The 9,913-nt window shown below is 36.4% G+C and overlaps 1 long non-coding RNA gene across 1 annotated transcript; it reads left to right on the forward strand.

Annotated features, from left to right (window-relative positions):
* The first annotated feature begins 557 nt into the window (after positions 1-557).
* LOC145533264 (uncharacterized) lies at positions 558-8,734 on the forward strand. The gene is made up of 2 exons (XR_014073956.1): positions 558-1,487; positions 6,833-8,734. It is a non-coding gene; the product is annotated as an uncharacterized LOC145533264 (long non-coding RNA).
* The last annotated feature ends 1,179 nt before the right edge of the window (positions 8,735-9,913 follow it).

Genomic DNA, 9,913 nt, shown 5'->3' on the forward strand with positions numbered 1-9,913 from the left:
GGAGTAAGGTAGAAGGAAGTTTGGAGTAAGGTAGAGTTTGGAGTAAGGTAGAAGGAAGTGGGGCTTCGGTATTATGGTTAGCTCTGTAGGTCACTAGGGGTGACAGGCACTAAGTAAGTGGTCCTACTAGAATCTATCACTGCCACCACATTACTTCTCCTATGACTTGTTTTTCTATCACTTGTTCTCCAAGCTCCCGTCCATGGGCTATCTGCTAAGTTGGAAGCAGTAGAATACTTCAGCTTATGACAAGAACTTAGAAAGACAATGTATAACTATTTACATGAATTTATATACTCAGTTATATATTTTTATATCTTGAAAGTGTAGGAAGAACCACAGGCATGATCTTAGAGCAAAGTATTGTCTATTATCACAGGGGAATCATAATGGGACAGGTTCCAATTTCTGCTGGGACATGTGCAAAACTCATCAATGCTATCTTCACAACAAGTGAAAAGCTGAAGAAAGAAAATCAACTTTTTTCCTTAGGTCCAGCAAAGAACTGAAGTCACAGCAAAATGATACTTCCAAAATTGGAGAAAGAGTGTAATACAGAGAATAACTGGAAGTGGAGTCAGAAATGGGCATTGTGTATAATAAAAGGATTACAGCTAAAATAATTTAAGAAGGAGTGCCCAGGGAAACCCAAAGATAATAAGGGAGACAAAAACAAGGACACTAGAAGAAATTAAAGCCTTAGACATCTACAGTTACAGCAAAGGACAAACTCCTAGTCAGATGAAAAATAAACTCTTACAATAAAAGCCTATTGACCTCAATTTCTACAGCCAATGTACTTTGCCTGCCTTTAAACAAAAAATTGGGCTCACCAGTAGACTGGACATAGTTAAGAAAATAATCAGTGAGCTTCAGATATGTCAACAGAAATTTCCCAAACTGAAATACAAAGCGAAAAAAGAATACTAATTAAAGAGGAACAGAACATTCAAGAACTGGGAGACAATTAAAACAAGTGCAGTATGTGCATAATGGGAGTACCAGAAGAAAGTAAAGGACATATTTGAAGTAATAATGACAAAATTTTACAAAATTAATGATAGATTCCAAACCACAGATCCAGGAAAATAAGAGAATAGCAAACAGGATAAATACCCAAATTTTATACCTAGACATATTGCATTCAAACTGCAGAAAATCAAAGACAAAGAGCTAGAAGAAAAAAAAAATGCCTTACCTTTAGAGGAGTAAGGATAAGAATTATGTTAGACTTCTTTTCAGAAATTATCCTTGTTTTTATTAAGAATGAAATATTTAATGTGTTAAATTCTGCCTAGAATTCTGTAAGCAACAAAATTATTATTCAATAGTGAAGAAGAAATAAAGACTTTCTCAGACAAACAAAAGTTGAAGGAATTTGTCCCTAGTAAATTTGCCTTTCATTAATGATGAAGTTTTGCAGAGATGAAATAGAAATTCAGATCTATGAAAAGAAAGGAGGTTCCTTATAGAAGAAATAAGTGAAGGTAAAATAAAAACTTATTTTTTAAATGTTCAGTTCAGTTCAGTGGAGTCGCTCAGCCGTGTCCGACTCTTTGCGACCCCATGAATTGCAGCACGCCAGGCCTCTCTGTCCATCACCAACTCCCAGAGTCTACCCAAACCCATGTCCATTGAGTCGGTTATGCCATCCAACCATCTCATTCTCTGTTGTCCCCTTCTCCTCCTGCCCCCAATCCTACCCAGCATTACGGTCTTTTCCAGTGAGTCAACTCTTCACATGAAGTGGCCAAAGTATTGGAGTTTCAGCTTCAACATCAGACCTTCCAATGAACACCCAGGATTGATCTCTTTTAGGATGGATTGATTGGATCTCCTTGCAGTCCAAGGGACTCTCAAGAGTCTTCTCCAACACCACAGTTCAAAAGCATCAATTCTGCGGCGCTCAGCTTTCTTCACCATCTAACTCTCACGTCCATACATGACCACTGGAAAAACCATAGCCTTGACTAGATGGACTTTTGTTGGCAAAATAATGTCTCTGCTTTTAAATATGCTATCTAGGTTGGCCATAACCTTCCTTCCAAGGAGTAAGCATCTTTTAATTTCATGGCTGCAATCACCATCAGCAGTGATTCTGGAGCCCAAAAAAATAAAGTCTGACACTGTTTCCACTGTTTCCCCATCTATTTCCCATGAAGTGATGGGACCAGATGCCATGATCTTAGTTTTCTGAACGCTGAGCTTTAAGCCAAGTTTTTCACTCTCCTCTTTCACCTTCATCAAGAGGCTCTTTAGTTCTTCTTCACTATTTGCCGTAAGGGTGGTGTCATCTGCATATCTGAGGTTATTGATATTTCTCCCGGCAATCTTGACTCCAGCTTGTGTTTCTTCCAGCCCAGCATTTCTCATGATGTACTCTGCATATAAGTTAAATAAGCAGGGTGACAATATACAGCCTTGACGTACTCCTTTTCCTATTTGGAACCAGTATGTTGTTCCATGTCCAGTTCTAACTGTTGCTTCCTGGCCTGCATATAGGTCTCTCAAGAGACAGGTCAGATGGTCTGGTATTCCCATCTCTATCAGAATTTTCCACAGTTTATTGTGATCCACACAGTCAAAGGCTTTGGCGTAGTCAATAAAGCAGAAATAGATGTTTTTCTGGAACTCTCTTGCTTTTTCAATGATCCAGCGGATATTGGCAATTTGATCTCTGGTTCCTCTGCCTTTTCTAAAACCAGCTTGAACATCTGGAAGTTCACGGTTCACGTATTGCTGAAGCCTGGCTTGGAGAATTTTGAGCATTACTTTACTAGCATGTGAGATGAGTGCAATTGTGCAGTAGTTTGAGCATTCTTTGGCATTGCCTTTCTTTGGGATTGGAATGAAAACTGACCTCTTCCAGTCCTGTGGCCACTGCTGAGTTTTCCAAATTTGCTGGCATATCGAGTGCAGCACTTTCACAGCATCACCTTTGAGGATTTGAAATAGCTCAACTGGAATTCCATCACCTCTACTAGCTTTGTTTGTAGTGATGCTTTCTAAGGCCCACTTGACTTCACATTCCAGGATGTCTGGCTCTAGGTGAGTGATCACACCATCGTGATTATCTGGGTCATGAAGATCTTTTTTGTACAGTTCTTCTGTGTATTCTTGCCACCTCTTCTTAATATCTTCTGGTTCTGTTAGGTGCATACCATTTCTGTCCTTTTTCAAGCCTATCTTTGCGTGAAATGTTCCTTTGGTATCTCTAATTTTCTTGAAGAGATCTCTAGTCTTTCCCAATCTGTTGTTTTCCTCTATTTCTTTGCACTGATCGCTGAGGAAGGCTTTCTTATCTCTCCTTGCTATTCTTTGGAACTCTGCCTTAAGATGGGAATATCTTTCCTTTTCTCCTTTGCTCTTGGCTTCTCTTCTCTTCCCAGCTATCTGTAAGGCCTCTTCAGACAGCTGTTTTGCTTTTTTGCATTTCTTTTCCATGGGGATTTTCTTGATCCCTGTCTCCTGTACAATGTCACGGACCTCTGTCCATAGTTCATCAGGCACTCTGTCTATCAGGTCTAGTCCCTTAAATCTATTTGTCACTTCCACTGTATACTCATAAGGGTTTTGATCCAGGTCATACCTGAATGGACCAGTGGTTTTCCCCACTTTCTTCAATTTAAGTCTGAATTTGGCAATAAACAGTTCATGATCTGAGCCACAGTCTGCTCCCCGTCTTGTTTTTGCTGACTGTTGTTCTAATAAATAGCTGCTCAAAATAATCATAACAACGTGTTGGGTGATTATAGCTTGTAAAATGTAGTGAATAGAAAGCAGTAACAAATACAATAGACAGCAATCCAAATATATCATTTTAAATGTCAGTGATCTAAATATACCACTTAGAAGACAGCAACTGACACAATGGAATAAGAATAAAACAATCTCTATGTTGTCTATAAGAAAGTCACTTTAAAAATAGACACAGATTGATTAAAAGTAAAAGGAGAGATAAAGATACACTATTCTAACAAAAATCAAAAGAAATTTGGAGCAGCTGTGTTAATTTCAGGCAAAGCTGACTTCAAAATAAGAAAAATCATCAGGGATGAAGAGAAATATTACACAACAACACAGGGCCAATTCTCCAAGAAGACACAATACATAATATGTATACACCTCACAACAGAGGGTCAAAATATATGAGACAAAAGCTGGTATAACTGCAAAGAGAAATAGATGAATCCACTATTATAGTGAAGAATTCAACACCTCTTTATCAGTATTGACAGATCCAGCAGGAAGAAAATCAGTAAGAACATAGTTTAATTAAACCACACCATCTGGATCTAATTGACATCTATGGATTACTTCATCCAACAAAAACAAAAACACAAAGTTCTCTCAAGCTCATTAGAAACATTCACCAAAACAGACTATATTCTGGGCTATAAAACAAATTGAACAAATTTAAAAGAATAGAAATCATACAAAGTATGCTCTTAGACCACAATAAACTAGAAAACAATAACAGAAAGATAGCTGGAAAAATCCCCAAATATTTGGAGATTGAACAAAATACTTTAAAATAACATGTGAGTCAAAGAAGAAATCTCAAGAGATATTTAAAATATTTTGATTAAATGAAAACAAAAACATAGCTTAAAATATGTGAGATGCAGCAAAAGGAGTGCTTTGAGGGAAATTTATAGCATTGAATGTGTGTACCAGAAAAGAAAGATACAAAATCAATAATCTAAGCTTCTACCATAGGAAACTGGAGAAAGAAGAGCAATATAAACCTAAAGAAAGCAGAGGAGAGGAAATAATAAAAATTAAAGCAGAAATCAGTGAAATTGCAAGCAGAAACAATTAATAAATTCAACAAAATAAAAATCTAGTTCTTTGAAAAAAAATAGGTAAAATTGATAAACTTCTAGCCAGGCTCACCAAGAAAAACAGTGAGAAACATAAAATCCTAGTGTGAGAAATGAGACAGGCACAGTAACTACTAACCCCATGGACATAAAAGGATAAAAAGGGAATACTATGAACAATTATATGTCCACAAATTTGAGAGCTTAGGTGAAATGGATCAATTCCATAAAAGAATGCAGAAGACAAGAAAGAGAGATATGGCCTGATAGTTAAACAGGAAAAATCAATACACTTTAAAAACTATAAGATGCAAATATTGTCCTTGATACAATCTAAAAATTCTCAAAATACAAATAAACAAATTGTTATTTATCACTTGTAATAAGAAGGAGATGATTATAAGAGACGAATATAGGTTCAGTGAAAGTAAATAATACCAGAATATCTCCATCTCCAGTTATTTTTAAAATAAACTGTAACTACATATGAAAAAATGAGAATGTCTAGGACTATATGTCTTAATTTTGAGAATGACAAAATATCCTAGGAAATTTTAGAGGATAATATAATGAAGTATGCCACTTGTAAAAGATACATAGCTGGTTTAGAAACTCTGCCCTAACATTTTCTTTTACTGAGGTATAGTTGATTTACAATATTAGTTTCACATGTACAACATAATAATTCAAAATTTTTATAGATTAAAATTATTATAAAATTGGCTATCTTCCCTGTGCTATACAATATATTCTTCTAGCTTACTTATTTTATACATAGTCCTTGTTATCTCTTAATCCCCTATCCAATCTTGCCCCTCCTACCTTCCCACTCCCCACTGATAACCACTAGTTTGTTTTCTATATCTGTGAATTTGTTTCTGATTTGTTTTATTTGTTCATTTATTTCTCAGATTGCACATGTAAGTGATAATATACAGTGCTTGCTTTTCTCTGTATTGACATAAAACTCTCCATGTCCACTCATGTTGTTGCAAATGGCAAAATTTCATTTCCTTTTTTTGGCTGAGTATCACCATTCATCTGTTGATGGACACTTAGGTTGCTTTCACATCTTGTTGATTGTAAATAATGCTGCTATGAACATTGGGATTAATGCATCTTTTCAAATTAATATTTTTCTTTTCTTCTTATACACGCCCAGATGGATCATATGGTAGTTCTATTTTCAATTTTTTGAGGAGCATCCAGATTATTTTCCATAATGACTGCACCAATTTACATTCCCACCAACAGTGTTCCAAAGTTCTCTTTTCTCCGTTTCCTCTCCAACATTTGTTATTTGTGATCTTCTTGGTGATAGCCATTCTGACAGGTGTGAGATGGTATCTCATAGTGGTTTTGATTTGCATTTTTCTGGTGATTAGTGATGTTAAACATCTTTTCATGTGCCTGTTGGCCATCTGTGTGTCTTCTTTGGCAAAATGTCTATTTGGGTCTTCTGCCTATTTTTAAATTTTTTTTAAATTGAATTGTAGGTGCTGTTTATATATTTTGGATCTTAACCCCTTATCAGTCATATCATGTAATTTTTTTTCATTCAGTAGGCTGTCTTTTTGTTTTGTTCATGATTTCCTTTGCTGTGTAAAAGCTTTCAAGTTTAATTAGGCCCCATTTGTTTACTTTTGCTTTTGTTTCCTTTGCCTTAGCTCTGCCATAGCATTTTGATTAATAGCTTAATCGGATCACAGAGGGAGGGTTCAGAAAACAATCACAATACTATGTTTTGACCCTTTCATTTGAAATTTTTATCAGGGACTGGAATGAAAACCTAGTATATGGAATTAAACATTAACCACAACAAAAAAAAAAAAAAGAAAAAGAAAGAGAGGATCAGGAGTCAAAATTACCATATCAGGATTACGTATAATAGAAGCAAATATAAAGGTCCTATGTCAGGGGTCCCTCAGACCACCCTCAGGTTTGGTGATTTTCTATGGGGACTCAGAGCATTCAGCATATGTCTTACTTATGTCAATGATTTATTACAGTGAAAAGATACAAAACAAAATCAGCAAAGAGAAAAGGCACATGGGGCAAAGTCCAGAGAAAACCAGGTGCAAGATTCCAAGAGTCTTTTCCTAGGGGAGTCACACAGGATGTGCTTAATTCTCCCAGCAATGAGCTGTGACAACATATGTTAAACATCTACCAGCAAAGCTCATTAGAGAATCAGTGCCCAAGGTTTTTATTGTGGGTTAGCCATGGAGGCACCCTCTAACATGTACCAAAACTCCATGCTCCCAGAAGGAAAGCATGTATCCAGTATAAATTATATTGTCTGCACAAACAGTTTGGGCGTAGCAAGCCATTCTTATCAGGGAATGGCAGGAACTCTCCCAAAATCCAAGTTCCCAGGTGCTGGTCAAGTGCTAACCCTACAAACAGACCATGTAAAAATAACAGTCTCAGGCTTGCATGTTAACTGTTTTATGCCCAGCTCGGCATTAAGATGAGGACCAAATTCATTTTCCACAGTAGAAGTGTGGATCAAGTGATTGACAGGAGTCTGAATGAAATATCTGATGATCTCAGTTGACCTCACATGCGAAGCTATGAGTATGATGAAAAGAACTTGGTTTTGCAGTCAAAGGTATCTGAACTCAAATACTAATCAACCACCAACCAACTTTGAGACCTTTTTCAAGTTACTTAAACTGAGTTTCAGCTCTTCATATGTAAGATGGGATAGCAATAATAGTAATTAATTTTTAGAATTATTATGAGGATTGTAAATAATATAAGAAATCCGATAATAAATGGTAGCTACTATTATCAAGCTTAATATGAACCAAAATTGTGATGTGACTGGTAAAAAAATATGCCATTTTGAGGCTTCCTCTCAGAGTCAGAAGCAGATTTTAATCAGTATTTGGAAACTATTTTCAGTGTTTGACCCATTACATTATTTGATGTATAAGATATACAAGGAGGAAGCCTCTAGCAAATGATGAAGTTCAAAAGATCGCTGGAGTCTGTTGGATCTGTAAACAATATTCTTGATTCGAAATGGAGGTTATATCAAGAATCATTAAAAGACACTGGGAAAAGAGAATATAAAGTATTTTAAAAGTATTGAAATTTGACTCAAACATTTAAAGTATTCTTCTAGAAAGATGAGATTAAAATTTTAAACTATGGCGCTCTAATGGGTGGCATTGAGACAATTCTTTAGAAATTACAGGAAAACTCAGAGTGACTAAAACAAAGAATATTTTTCTTACTACTAGATTTGTCTGAAATTGACATGGAAGACAATGGGAAGTGGTGAGTTCTTCATTCTAGGATGTGTTCAAAGGGAAACCAGATGGAATATCTGGAAAGAACATTATAGAAGAGATTCCTGAATGAAGGGGAATGAGGTTGCTATTCTTGAGGAATCCTTTTAGGTATGTTGTAGAGAAAATGAGTCATTTTTGCCTGTGTGGAATCCTTTTCTACTGTTTTTGGAAATAGCATCCCAATTTTCTGACTCCAATTTCAAGTCCATGAAATTTACTATCATGACTCAATCCCTGGCTGTTGGGGGACCATGTAACTCACACCTGGCCACCCAGGTCACTGTCTCCTCCTGCTACAGTGATTGGCTCAGGGGTGGACATATGAGCCAAGAAAGGACAATGAGAAACCTCCCAGGGTTTAAGCTGAAATCACTGAGGAGAGATGCTCTTGGCCCAGTGGGATTCCTAGGAAGATGGTCTATAGGTAGACTTTTTGGTGCCAAGTTTTCACTTGAAAGAAGAGCCTGCTAAGACTGCAGCCAGTGCAGAGAAACAAAAGCTAGCATCAGAGACAGGAAATGAGAGAGACTGTCCTGATAACATCTTTTGAGGCCCTAGATTCAGCCATTCCTCTCAGTTTTATGAGCCAATAAAACTCCATTTTTCACTTTACGTGGCTTGAGTCAGTTTTCTGTTAAATGCAACCAAATGAGCTTTAATTATATATATGTTATCTCAATTGTCAAACAGAGATATTTCATGAAATGAAGTATATGTGTAAACCTCTTCTCATTCCAAGTATACAGATGCCATTTATAAATATGATAGGGTGAGCTAAAGTTGTTACTCAAAAATACATGCCAGAAAGTCTTGCACAACTGTTAAAGCCGGGTTGCACATATACTTTGAAGTTTTCCGGGAGTCAATTGAAACAGAAAAAGAGTGTTATTTAAAACACCAGCCAAAGACTGGTTGCAGTGTTCATGTAACATAAACTGTGCTTGGGGATAATATTTGTTTCTCCAGTGGGTCTTGCTGAAGACCTTAGAACAATCCCCTAGAATAAGAGCAGTTAATAAATGCTGTCTGTAGCTCTTCATAGTATCCCTTGCCATAAACTGAGTACTCCAGAAAGCAAAGGGAGATGTGACCTCATCTGTACAACATCAAAGCAACACTATACATTCAATATCTAATCACTGAAGGAACAGTCAACAGTTCTGACAAGCTGGCTTCTTTAAAGAGAAGAATTGAGCAAATTTTATGCTATGCATTTTACTTCAATTGAATGGAAAAATGTAATGTGATATATGCATATTATGAAATACTATTTAGCCCTAAAAGGGAAGAGATTCTGATACACATTACAACATGATTGAATCTTGAGAATATTATGCATAGTAAAATAAGCCAGTCACAGAAAAATAAATACCACATAGTTTCACTTACACTAGATATCCAGAGCAGTTAAATTCGTAGAAACAGAAAGCAGAATGGTGGTTGCCAAGGGCTGGTGAAGGAAAAATGGGAAATTGTTTAGTAGTACAGAATTTTACAACAATTTTGCAAGAAAAAAAATTTTTGGAAATTGGTTACACAACAGTGTAAACATACTTAATATCAGTGAACTGTACACTTGTTAAAATTTTTTATTTTTTTTTTATTTATTTTTGCCTTTACTGGGTCTTCGCCTATACTTGGGTTTTCTCTAGTTGTGGTGAGCAGGGGTTACTCTTCGTTGCAGTGTGCAGGCTTCCAATTGCGGTGGCTTCTCTTGTTGTAGAGCATGGGCCCTAGAGCACATCAGTTCAGTTCAGTTCAGTCACTCAGTCGTGTCCGACTCTTTGCAAC

Source organism: Giraffa tippelskirchi, chromosome 2 (assembly GCF_054371585.1).
Source record: "Giraffa tippelskirchi isolate mGirTip1 chromosome 2, T2T-mGirTip1v1.2.pri, whole genome shotgun sequence".
NCBI lineage: Eukaryota > Metazoa > Chordata > Mammalia > Artiodactyla > Giraffidae > Giraffa > Giraffa tippelskirchi.